The sequence below is a fragment of the Oncorhynchus kisutch genome, linkage group LG1 (assembly GCF_002021735.2).
Source record: "Oncorhynchus kisutch isolate 150728-3 linkage group LG1, Okis_V2, whole genome shotgun sequence".
NCBI lineage: Eukaryota > Metazoa > Chordata > Actinopteri > Salmoniformes > Salmonidae > Oncorhynchus > Oncorhynchus kisutch.
This window is the reverse complement of record NC_034174.2, coordinates 51,834,471-51,846,592: the sequence shown is the minus strand read 5'-3', so window position 1 is coordinate 51,846,592 and position 12,122 is coordinate 51,834,471.

Below are 12,122 nucleotides of genomic sequence, written 5' to 3'. Positions count from 1 at the left end.
AGAAAGACACACCCACTCCTCTCTGGTTAAAGGTTCAGAATGAGAAAGGGTAGGCTATGTACAAATAATTACGCTCAAATAGAAAAATCATTAAATAATAATACTGAGGATTTACTATATCAAGGGCAAAAAGATGGTGTAGATATTGCCATGGGGCAGAGAGCAAAATGTGCAGTTTTATAATGCTATTCTACACATTTAGTCATAAATCTGAGATAACATTTAGCCATTTAAAGCTACAAATTTTCCCATGGGGTAGATAATAAAAAAAAATGTTTTTATAGATTATGCTATTCTTCACATTTTTCCTTGAGGATGAGAGAAAATGTTGCAGTTTTAAAGCCAATTTCCTGCTACTCTGCACAAGTAACTCCAGTGAAAATCTCACTTTTAAAAGTTCAGATTCTGTTATCTCATACCCAAATAATGTTGTTGAATCATCTCATACTTGTATTTGTGGCCAAATCATAAATTGGAGAGAAAAAACACTTGCTATTTCATCACAGAGGATGATGTCATCCTCCTGAGGAGGAGGAGCTGGCCAATCAGCAGTCTAGTCTTATTAATATTTTGAATGACCTGTATAAGCCCACACCATTCTGATGTTGGGGTACCCCCACACCATTCCAACACAGAAAGTCTGCTTTTAAAATAATTCATAAATAAACAAATTGGAAGGACAACTATTTCACTCATATTGTAATTAATTATAGGTCCTATTTCATAGAAATCTGGAAAGACTGGACAGTTACTTTAGGCTACAGAAGTGCCATTTCTGACTGATCTCTACAGATTCTGTCCAAAAACAAATCCTGTTTAATTATGTCAATACATACTGGAGGAGTTACTTGCTAGCTACAAGTGGCTAGCTTAGCTAACGAACTAGCTACATCGGTTGCGGCGTGCATGACCAGAAAGACACATCAATGAACCCCCAAAGGCACACCCCATTTCTATTTTAAATATTTAGAAAGAGGAGTTGGACCGTTTTTCGTGCCCAAAGTCGATTATTAAAGCTGCAACTTTTTGGGCGACCTGACGAAATTCACATAGAAATGTGTGTTATAGATCTGCCATTCTCATTGAAAGCAAGTCTAAGAAGCAGTAGATGTTTTCTATGTGCACTATTTCTATGCTTTTTGCATCTTTTACTTTCAGTTTTGTACACCAGCTTCAGAAAATGCATTATTTTTGTTTATGGAAAACATATTTCACAGCGGTTTAGATGGTACAATTGTGACAACCCTCCCACTCTGTCTGCCAAATTCTTTCTCTTTGCCCTTGTTTTCTTTAATAGGATATCGGTGGGCAGAGCTGGGAGGGTTGTCAGTGAAATGGGACACACCTGGGTTCGGGTGGATAAACCTGGGTTCCCAGGATAAATGCACCTCTTCCCCATTCACTGAGGAGACACTCTCCATGCAGACACAGATTTTGGTTGTGGCATTTTTGTGGCTGTTTGCGGCTGTTTGCGTTGGTACCTTTCAACACCCCTCATTATCACATTTATGCACGCAACCACTCACTTACACTACTGATTACTGACTACACACACCATTGTTAAATATATTTAGTTTACTTTAGTTAATAAATGTATTTTGTTAATCCTTATCTCCACGTTGTCTCCCTTTTTGTTACGCACTTTGAGCCAGTTCCTGACACAATGATTTTCTACACTACATTTGCTCGTTTTATCACATGAACTGAAATTAAACAGACTATTATAATTTTAGCAAGGCAATTGAAATGCATTCCAGGTGACTACCCCATGAAGATGGTTGAGAGAATGACAAGAGTGTGCATAGCTGTCATCAAGGCAAAGGGTGGCAACTTTGAAGAATCTCAAATATAAAATATATTTTGATTTATTTAACATGTTTTGGTTACTGCATGATTCCATATGTGTTATTTCATAGTTTTGATGTCTTCACTGTTCTACAATGTGGAAAATAGTCAAAATAAAGAAAAACCCTTGAATGAGTAGGTGTTCTAAAACTTTTGACGGGTAGTGTAGAGGAGGTGGTTGCTGTGGGTGGGAGGCTCTGCCTAGAAAGTGGAACTTGAAGAGGAAGACTGCAAAGTCCAGGCATTTCTGCTCACTTTGTTCTAAGTGTTTTTCAGTGCTAGAACCTCTAGGTCCTGGAGAACAGGAGCAGAGTTAAAGGGAACCAGGTAGGAGGCAGAGACGTAAACAAGCAACGTTACTGCGAGAAACAGTTTTGGAAGGTATAGCCTAACTCAAGCTGGTCCCCCTCTGACTCAGAGCACAGAGAATCAGACTGATCCGAACTCACTGGCTCTGGTGGATGGGATAACTCCTAAAGTCATTTGGAGCGGTAAATTGAAGAGGTACATTTTAGTAAGCTTATCATAGCCATTTCTTGCTTTATCAAATGTCAACCAAAGCTTAACATACTTTGTCTATTGGGCTTCATCAAAGTGTAGGTTGTCAGGGCTTGCAGTGGTCGACCGTCCAAATACTCCAAATGGAGAAGATTGTTGGCTTCCACCGAAGTAACCCTAGGAAGAGAAAAGAGAAAAATATCAATGTTAGGGAAACTAAAACTAGCTTCAGGTTATTTTGTGTGCAAATGCAAATAGTTATTATCTGAGATGTTTTATATTCACCTTAACAGATGTTGACGCCAGCTACGAGCGAAAGAGCAGCGAAGTTTCCCAGGTCTCGCCTTCCTTTTGTCCTTCTTCCAAACCAAGTAATTTGCCCAGATGTCGTAGCACTTGGGACCCTTCTTGATTCTGCTCAGGTAGCTCTCCTTCTGTTTCTCCAGTGCCTTGTCTCACCTTGATTGATAACAGGAATAAATGCAATTATATCTCTTATTACAAATAAATGTCTTACATATCTCTTGGAGGGTCAGAAAATAAATTAATACTGATGCTGGCTTTCCACTGAAATTAAGCCCAACTCAAGAGAAGGCCAGACTTACCAGGACAGGACATTGTGGTGGGGTTTGACACACACGCAGCTACAAGAAACAAAGTTAAGCCTTATTCAACCCTGCTGTAATCTCAAAACACAAAGCCCCTATTGTGGAGTTACAAACAGACTATACAAGTAGTGAGTGGAGTTACAAACAGACTATCTGTAAAGAAATTTGTATTGGACTCGCAGAAGCACTGTAACGCTGGCTAGCGTATTAGTTCAATTTGGGCCTACCCCCACACCAAAGCTAGTTAGCGTTTCTAGCTTCACCCCTGGATGTGTCAATTGCCAACAATTGACCAAGAAAATCACTGACTTGGAGGGTAAAGTGCCTATTCTTCATAAGATTAAAGGAGATGATCAGCTGATTGACTCTTTGCTTGAATCCGCCAAAAACGTGGTGAACGAAGCCACTTGCCCATGGCTTGTCACCACGGCCTCGGATTAGCCTGCAGCTGTGAGACATAATTTGATCCCGCTAGAAGAGCCTTGGCCATTACCGGGAGCTATACTCAAGCGCCCGGTCTGCTCCACTCCCTCTGCTCTGCCTCAGGAGCCATGGATTAGTGTACGGAAACAAACAAAAAAATCCTTGGCAGGAAAACGTCAAGGCAATGTGATGCCTTGGAACTGGGAAACAGATACCGGGTATTGGAAGAGTCTGAGGTTTCTGCCATTGGTCCCAAAGGAACAAACAACTCTGCCCGGAAGCAAGTGGATCCCTGCCATTTAAACAATTTACAACAAAACAGCCCAACAACTAGCCCCAAACAACTTTCTAGGAGGAAGAAAACTCAAGAGAGACACAATTTAAAAAATGTACCAAGCAGCAGTCCCACTGTCCTTATTGTGGGCTCATCCATGATCCAAAATGTTTCTATTAGGAAAGCAGAGACCATCTGTTACCCGGGTGCCCAGATTCAGGACATTGACTGTATGTTACCGCTATTCATTAGTGAATAGCTATTCACCTGACTGCCTCAGCTATCACTGTCCATGTAGGGTCAGATGATATTAAACTACAGCAATCTGAGCAACTTAAATGACTTTAAATCACTGGTTTATACTCTACTTAAATCAGGTAACCAATGCATTATTCAGGTCCACTCCTGTCTCCACGCTATACAGATAAGAATTTCAGTCGTATGTGCCAGCTACACATCTGGCTTGAAGGCTATTGTTGTTCAATAAGCATACAATATGTGAACAATTTTACAGCTTTCCTACATCGACCAAATGTATTTCTCCGGGATAGATTACATCTGAATATGTACGGCACAAGCATTCTCTCCTCAAACCTGGCTCTCACTATAGCCCTCATACAGAGCATGTGAGAATTGACAATATATAGCCATGGGGGTTGATACTCGGAATTGGTCGATTACCCATCAGACTATACTCATTGCTCCCCCCACAGCTTTAAATAGCTCTACAGGTGCTGCTAACATGGATTAAACTTTTGATGGACTTTATGGTATTGTTACACTACTGTCAATGTACCGTGTTGCCACTTCCTCGCACAGGCAGAGGGGTATTGTTAGAAGTAATCGTCTCCATCCAACTAAGGCCTGTCAATAGCTACACAAGGAAGCGTCGCTCATCTAATATTACTTTGAATGCTCCATCTGATATTAGCTCTCGAAACAGTGGCCTTGGAATGATTCATTATAATGCTAGAAGCTTGATCCCAAAGTTAAATTTGATTGAAATACTGGTCTCACAATCACATGCTGACATATTGATTACATCTGAATCCTGGCTGTGTGTGTCTGTTCCAGACTCAGCTGTTCTGTTAGCTGGGTATAATGTCTACAGAGCAGACAGAGTGGGTAGAGGTGGAGGTATTGCCATATATGTTAAATGCAACCTAGATGTCACGGTGTCCATTTCAACTTCTGTTCCGAAACAGTATGAATGCTTAGTTCTAAATGTGGTCCTTGATCATAATGCACTATTAACGCTAGCGGGAGTTTATCGCCCACCCTCAGCTCCGGTATCTGTTCTAAGCAAATTGTTTGAGTTAATGTCTAACTATGCAAACTAAATGATTCATTGGAGAGCTCAATCTGGACTGGCTGATGCAAGCATAATTTAAGACATTTATAACAAACTAAATCTTACTCAACTAATAACTATATCTACCCGTCCTAATCCAAAAGACCTGAAAAAAACTACATTAGACCTTATCTTAACAAATACAAATCGAAAATCAAATCAAGAGTCGGCTTTCTATTCCGCAACAAAGCCTCCTTCACTCACGCCGCCAAGCTTACCCTAGTAAAACTGACTATCCTACCGATCCTCGACTTTGGCGATGTCATCTACAAAATGGCTTCCAACACTCTACTCAGCAAACTGGATGCAGTCTATCACAGTGCCATCCGTTTTGTCACTAAAGCACCTTATACCACCCACCACTGCGACTTGTATGCTCTAGTCGGCTGGCCCTCGCTACATATTCGTCGCCAGACCCACTGGCTCCAGGTCATCTACAAGTCCATGCTAGGTAAAGCTCCGCCTTATCTCAGTTCACTGGTCACGATGGCAACACCCATCCGTAGCACGCGCTCCAGCAGGTGTATCTCACGGATCATCCCTAAAGCCAACATCTCATTTGGCCGCCTTTCGTTCCAGTACTCTGCTGCCTGTAACTGGAACGAATTGCAAAAATCGCTGAAGTTGGAGACTTTTATCTCCCTCACCAACTTCAAACATCAGCTATCTGAGCAGCTAACCGATCGCTGCAGCTGTACATAGTCTATTGGTAAATAGCCCACCCATTTTCACCTACCTCATCCCCATACTGTTTTTATTTATTTACTTTTCTGCTCTTTTGCACACCAATATCTCTACCTGTACATGACCATCTGATCATTTATCACTCCAGTGTTAATCTGCAAAATTGTAATTATTCGCCTACCTCCTCATGCCTTTTGCACACATTGTATATAGACTCCCCCTTTGTTTTCTACTGTGTTATTGACTTGTTAATTGTTTACTCCATGTGTAACTCTGTGTTGTCTGCTCACACTGCTATGCTTTATCTTGGCCAGGTCGCAGTTGCAAATGAGAACTTGTTCTCAACTAGCCTACCTGGTTAAATAAAGGTGAAATAAAAAATTAATTAATAAAATATTTTAAAAAACACAGTTAATGGGTTATTTGCAAATGACAGTGACCACTTGTTAAGGGGAGCTGCACAGGGGAACCCAAGAGCAGACTCACACCAAGAAACAGGGATGAATGAACCACGGTAGTTATTGTAACACAGGGAGATATGGAGTGCAGATCCGGGGAAGCTTGAATGAGTGGTAGGAAACTAGGAGGCTGAGGTTGGAGTGAGCTGGTAAACAGGTCCGGAGAGGAATCCAATGGAGTGGTGGTGTGGTGAATCCAGAACAGGGTGGTGAGATGTGGAACAGGAGACAAGAGCCAGAGTGGCAAAACTGCAGTGAGAGGATAAACAGCGTCAGGGGTAGACTGGAGCAGACTGGAGCAGACTGGTTTAATCAAAGACACGTGGAAGGTGGGTAGATTTTGAGAGAGTCTGGGAGTTTCAGATGCACAGCAGAGGGGTTAATGACAATCTCAAATGGACCAATGAATCAGGGCGCTAGTTTTCTGGAAGCCACTTTCAAGGGTAAGTCCATAGACGAGAGCCATACTTTTTGGCCTGGAGTGTAGAATGGAGCTGAAGCACGGCGACAGTTATCTTGAGATTGGGTCCTGGTGGAGGCACGAAGAGCAGCCCGGGCCCTCCTCCAGGTGCGATGACAATGGCGCATGTGGTCCAGGACCGAGGGCTCCGTTACCTTGACCTCTTGACCCAGGGAACACTCAAAGGGTGACATACCAGACGAGGCGTTGATGAGGGTATTGTGGGCATATTCCACCCAGTGTAACTGGGCACTCCAGGAGGAAGGTTTAGCCGAAGTCACAGTGTAGGGCAGTCTCCAACTCCTGGTTGGACCGCTTGGTCTGGCCATTGGTCTGGGGGTGATATCCAGATGAAAGGCTAAAATTAAGTGCTCTGCAGAAGGGTCTCCATACCTGGGAAGTAAACTGGGGTCCCCTGTCAGAAAAGATGTCAATAGGGATGTCATGCAGCCGCAACATATGGAATACCAGCAGGACCACAGTCTCCCTGGAGGATGGAAGCAAGTGAGACGCTTTTGGGGGGGGGGGGGGGGGGGAGTCAATAATAGTGAGGATGACAGTTATCATCAGATGGGGGGGAAGACCAGTGATGAAGTCCAGAGCTATGTGTGACCAGGGGCGACTGGGTATGGGAAGAGGGCGAAGCAGACTGGACGTAGGTTTGGTGGAGGTTTTGTACCGGGCACAGACTGAGCAGACAGAGAAGAATACTTGGGAATTCATCTATGGTGGGCCACCAAAAATCGCTGATGCAGGAAGGCGATAGTCTGGTTCATGCCAGGGTGACAGGTGAGGAGAGTAGATAGGCCCACTGAAGAACTTCTGAGTTAACTTAATCTGGCACAAACAGAGCCTTACTATGACAGTTTCCTGGATCAGGCTGGTTCAGCTGAGCCTGGCGAACATGGGAATCAATCTCCCAGGAAACAGCAGCAACAATGCAGGAGGATGGTGTTGTGGTTTCTGGCTCGGAACCTGTGTTGTCTGCGGTGAACTGACGGGAGAGGTTATTCAACCTGCTACTGGGGAGAGGAGCTCCAGGCTGAAGCTCGATAGCACAGTCGTATGGCCGATGAGGCAACAGAGATGGGGTGGGGTGCTTATTGAACACAGGAGCTAGACAGTGATATTCTGAAGGAACAGAAGACAGGTTCAGGGGTTCTGGAATGGAACTCGAGTCTGAGTGTTCCGGAATGCTCCCTGAAGGGCCTCCTCATTCCAGCCGCTCTCTGCGGTGAGGATGCGGAACTCCCATGCCATTTCAGACACACTCTGGAAGCCTTGACATAGGAACAGGGGTCATTTAGCAGCATTCTTTCCACAGACCGGGTGGTCAAAGACCTCCCTCATCTCCTCCGTTAATCTACCGTAGGAGAAGCAGATGGGGGACTGCCTCACCCACACCAGTGGCCCAGGAAAGCGCTGCTCCATGGAAGGACTCCAAAAGGCTCCAGGGGCAGAGAAGAAGGACTTGGGACTGGTTGTGAGCTCAGGGCAAAGGTTCAGACCTGTAGGTCAGACAGACTCAGTGAAAACTCCTTGATGTTCTCCAGAAGTTCTTGGTCATGTTGTTTGAGCAGGGTGCCTTGACCAACGAGAGTTTGGTGGAGAGTATCCGAGTCTGCTGGGTTCATATTTTGGCCAGATCATACGGTTAAGCGGAGCAGCACAGGGGAACCCAAGAGCAGACTCAGACCAATAAACAGGGATGAATGAACCAAGGTATGTATTGTAACACAGGGAGATATGGAGTGCAGATCCAGGGAAACTCAGATGAGTGGTAGGAAACTAGATGTGGAAGTTGAGGTTGGAGTGAGCTGGGTTGGTACAGGGTAAACAGGTCCGGGGGTGGAATCCAATGGAGTGGTGGTGTGGTGAATCCAGAACAGGTTAGCAGGGTGGTGAGATGTGGAACAGGAGACAGGAACCAGAGTCAGAGCAGCAAAACTGCAGTGAGAGGATAAACAGCATCAACAGACACAGCAGGGTAACAGGATCTTGAATAATCATAAAAAGCTAGGATCATAAACTGACTGAGCAGAGATTATGATCTGCCAGAGTGGAAGTGGCACGACTGAGTAGTTGTAGAGGTCTTGATTATGGATCGGGTTGCAGGTGGTGAGTATCCGCTCTGCCTCCAGCACACCTGTCTCCAACCACACACAAACAAACAGAAAGGGAGGGGGAGATAGAGTGTACTGGAGGTGTGGCAGGAGCAGATGTGACACCACTGCCTTATTGCATGTATCAGAGACACTAAGCTAAAAAACCCTGACCCCGTATAATTCTAAAGAGAAACTATAAACACTTCTCAGAGCAAGCCTTTATCCATGACCTTTATTAATAAGAGCCTTTTATCCATAAACTGAATAATGGACCCAGTTTTAGCATTCTCTTTTCCATAAAATTTTACCTCAATGGCTGATAAGTCGCTTTAACGGGGCGTGTTTAAGGTAAAAAAATAAATAAAAAATACAACTAATCCTTGGATCTCCTCTAATTTGAAAATCCTTTACCTGCAAAAGAATCAAGCATGGGTCTTGGCGAGGAAAACTGGTGAAACAGCTGCTTTTTAGGCAATTGAGAAATAAATGGACCGAAGGAATAAAAAAATCAAAATCTTGGTATTTTCTTAGTGCTATGACAGAGTCTGTTGGTGATCCCTCTAAATTCTGGAAAACTGTTACCTACATCGGAATCTGGGATCATCAGTGACCGAATTGAAATTTGTGATGTTTTAAGCACTTTATTTCTGCTGGTTTTCTTTTTGAAAGAAAAAATGGCCAACATGATCCTGACCGGTCTATTGTTTCATCCCCTCGGCATTCAGCTGATGTGGAAAACAGTAAGCTGGTTTTTAATTTCCAAAATTTCACAGAAGATGAGGTCTTATCTGTACTATCTGCTATAGATTCTAAGAAATTGTTAGGCGCTGACAATCTGGATCCATATTTACACAAGTGTGCAGCACCTATCATTGCTAGTGCAATGATGCATATTTTATAATCAAACATTAGTCGTAGGAAAGATTCCTAAAGCTTGAAAAACAGCTTTTGTTTTACCACTCCTCAAGGGAGGTGATGGTAGTGAATTGGATAATTATCAGCCGATCTCCAAGCTCTCCTGTTTGGCTAAACTTGAATAGGCAACTACAATCATTTGTAACTGTTAACAATAGTCTTTCTAGCAATCAATCTGGCTTCAGACCTAAACACAGTATGACTACTGTCACGTCCTGACCTTAGTTCCTTTTATATGTCTCTGTTTTAGTGTGGTCAGGGCATGAGTTGGGGTGGGCATTCTATGTTTTGTAGTCTAGGTTTTGTATTTCTATGTGTTTGGCCTGGTATGGTTCCCAATCAGAGGCAGCTGGCAATCGTTGTCTCTGATTGAGAACCATACTCAGGCAGCCTGTTTTCCCACTATGGGTGTGGGTAGTTGTTTTCTGTCTCTGTGTCTGTACCAGACAGAACTTTCGTGTTGGTCTATTTTTGTTGTTTTGGTCTTAGTGTTCTGAGTTATAATAAATATGAACATGGACACTTACCACGCTGCATATTGGTCCGATCCTTCCTACTCCTCCTCAGATGAAGAGGACAGCCGTTACAACTACGGCCACTGTACATGTTGTAAATTATATTACTAATGCCCTAGATAATAGAAAGTACTGTGCCGCCTTATTCATAGATTTGTCTAAAGCTTTTGACACTGTAGACCATGCAATACTTTTGCGTAAGATGTCATTAATAGGACTCGGATCGGATGCCTGTCATTGGTTTCATGACTATCTAAAGAACAGAAGTCAGGCTTTTAGAGCCGATGGCATCCAGTCGGAGCCATTGGAGTTGGGTAAAAGGGTCCCACAAGGTTCTATACTTGGTCCATTACTCTTCACTCTCTACATAAACAATATCGGTGATGAAATCAGTGTAAAATTAAACTGTTATGTACTCTACTGCTCTATTGCTTCAACAGTTGACCAAGCATTATCACAATTGGAGACAGATTAAGATATTACAAGGGTCTTTTATATACAGTATATATATAAAAATAGGCCGATTAATCGGTATCAGATTTATTTTTTGGTCCTCCAATAATCGGTATCGGCGTTGAAAAATCATAATCAGTCGACCTCTAATCTCAATTTGTCACAACGCCTGGAGTGGTGGGTGCGGAGTCAAACGCAGAGAGCAGAGGACACTGGGGAAACCGGCCTTTTTCGGTCGCCAAAGCTAATGCCCAAAACAACAGGCGAAATTAGTCACAAAATTGTCCAACCCTACACAGGGCACAAACGGCGGGTCTAACAGGTGGATCTAACAGGCGGGTCTAACAGGCTTAAATAGACTGAATCAAAAAACAAAATAAGAGACAGGTGCAACCAAGGGGATCGGTGGCGGCTAGTAGACTGACGAGCGCTGAGCACCGCCTGAACAGGCAGGGGAGCCACCTTTGGTACCCCCCCCCCCCTCCCGCAGCGCGCCGCCACCGGCCTCGAGGGCGACCCAGGGGGGCGAGGCGCAGGGTGATCCGGGTGGAGGCGGTGGAAGTCCCTCAGTAGTGATGGGTACCCCTACCGGTACCCAGCACCTCTCCTCCGGACAATACCCCTCCCTGTCCACGAGGTACTGTAGGCCACTCACCCGGCGTCTATAGTCCAGAATAGAATGTGCATTGTACGCCGGGGACCCCTCGATGTCTAGAGGGGGCAGAGGGACCTCCGGCACCTCACCTTCCTGCAGGGGACCAGCCACCACCAGCCTGAGGAGAGACACATGAAACGAGGGGTTAATACGATAGTAAGGAGGAAGCTGTGACCTATTAAACACCTCGTTCATCCTCCTCAGGACTTTAGATGGCCCCACACACGGCAGCCCCAGCTTCCGGCAGGGCAGGCGGAGGGGCAGGTTTCGGGTTGAGAGCCAGACTCGGTCCCCCGGTGTGAACACTGGGGCCTCACTGCGGTGCTGGTCAGCGCTCCTCTTCTGCCGTCCACTAGCTTGTTTCAGTGATTCCTGGACGGCTCTCCAGGTCTCCTTTGAGCTCTGCACCCATTCCTCCACCGCAGGAGCTTCGGTCTGGCTCTGATGCCATGAAGCCAGGACCGGCTGGTAGCCCAACATGCACTGGAATGGTGATATGTTAGTGGCGGAGGGAATTCTGAGCCACCTCCGCCCATGGGACATACCTCGCCCATTCACCAGGCCAGTCCTGGCAATACGACCACAGAAACCTACCCACATCCTGGTTCACTCTCTCCACCTGCCCATTACTCTCAGGGTGAAAACCCGAGGTCAAGCTGATCGAAACCCCCAGCCGTTCCATGAACACCCTCCAAACTCTGGACGTGAACTGGGGACCCCGATCAGAAACGATGTCCTCAGGCACCCCGTAGTGCCGGAAGACATGGGTAAACAGAGCCTCCGCAGTCTGTAGGGCCGTTGGGAGACCGGGCAACGGGATGAGACGGCAGGACTTAGAAAACCGATCCACAACGACCAGGATCGTGGTGTTTCCCTGA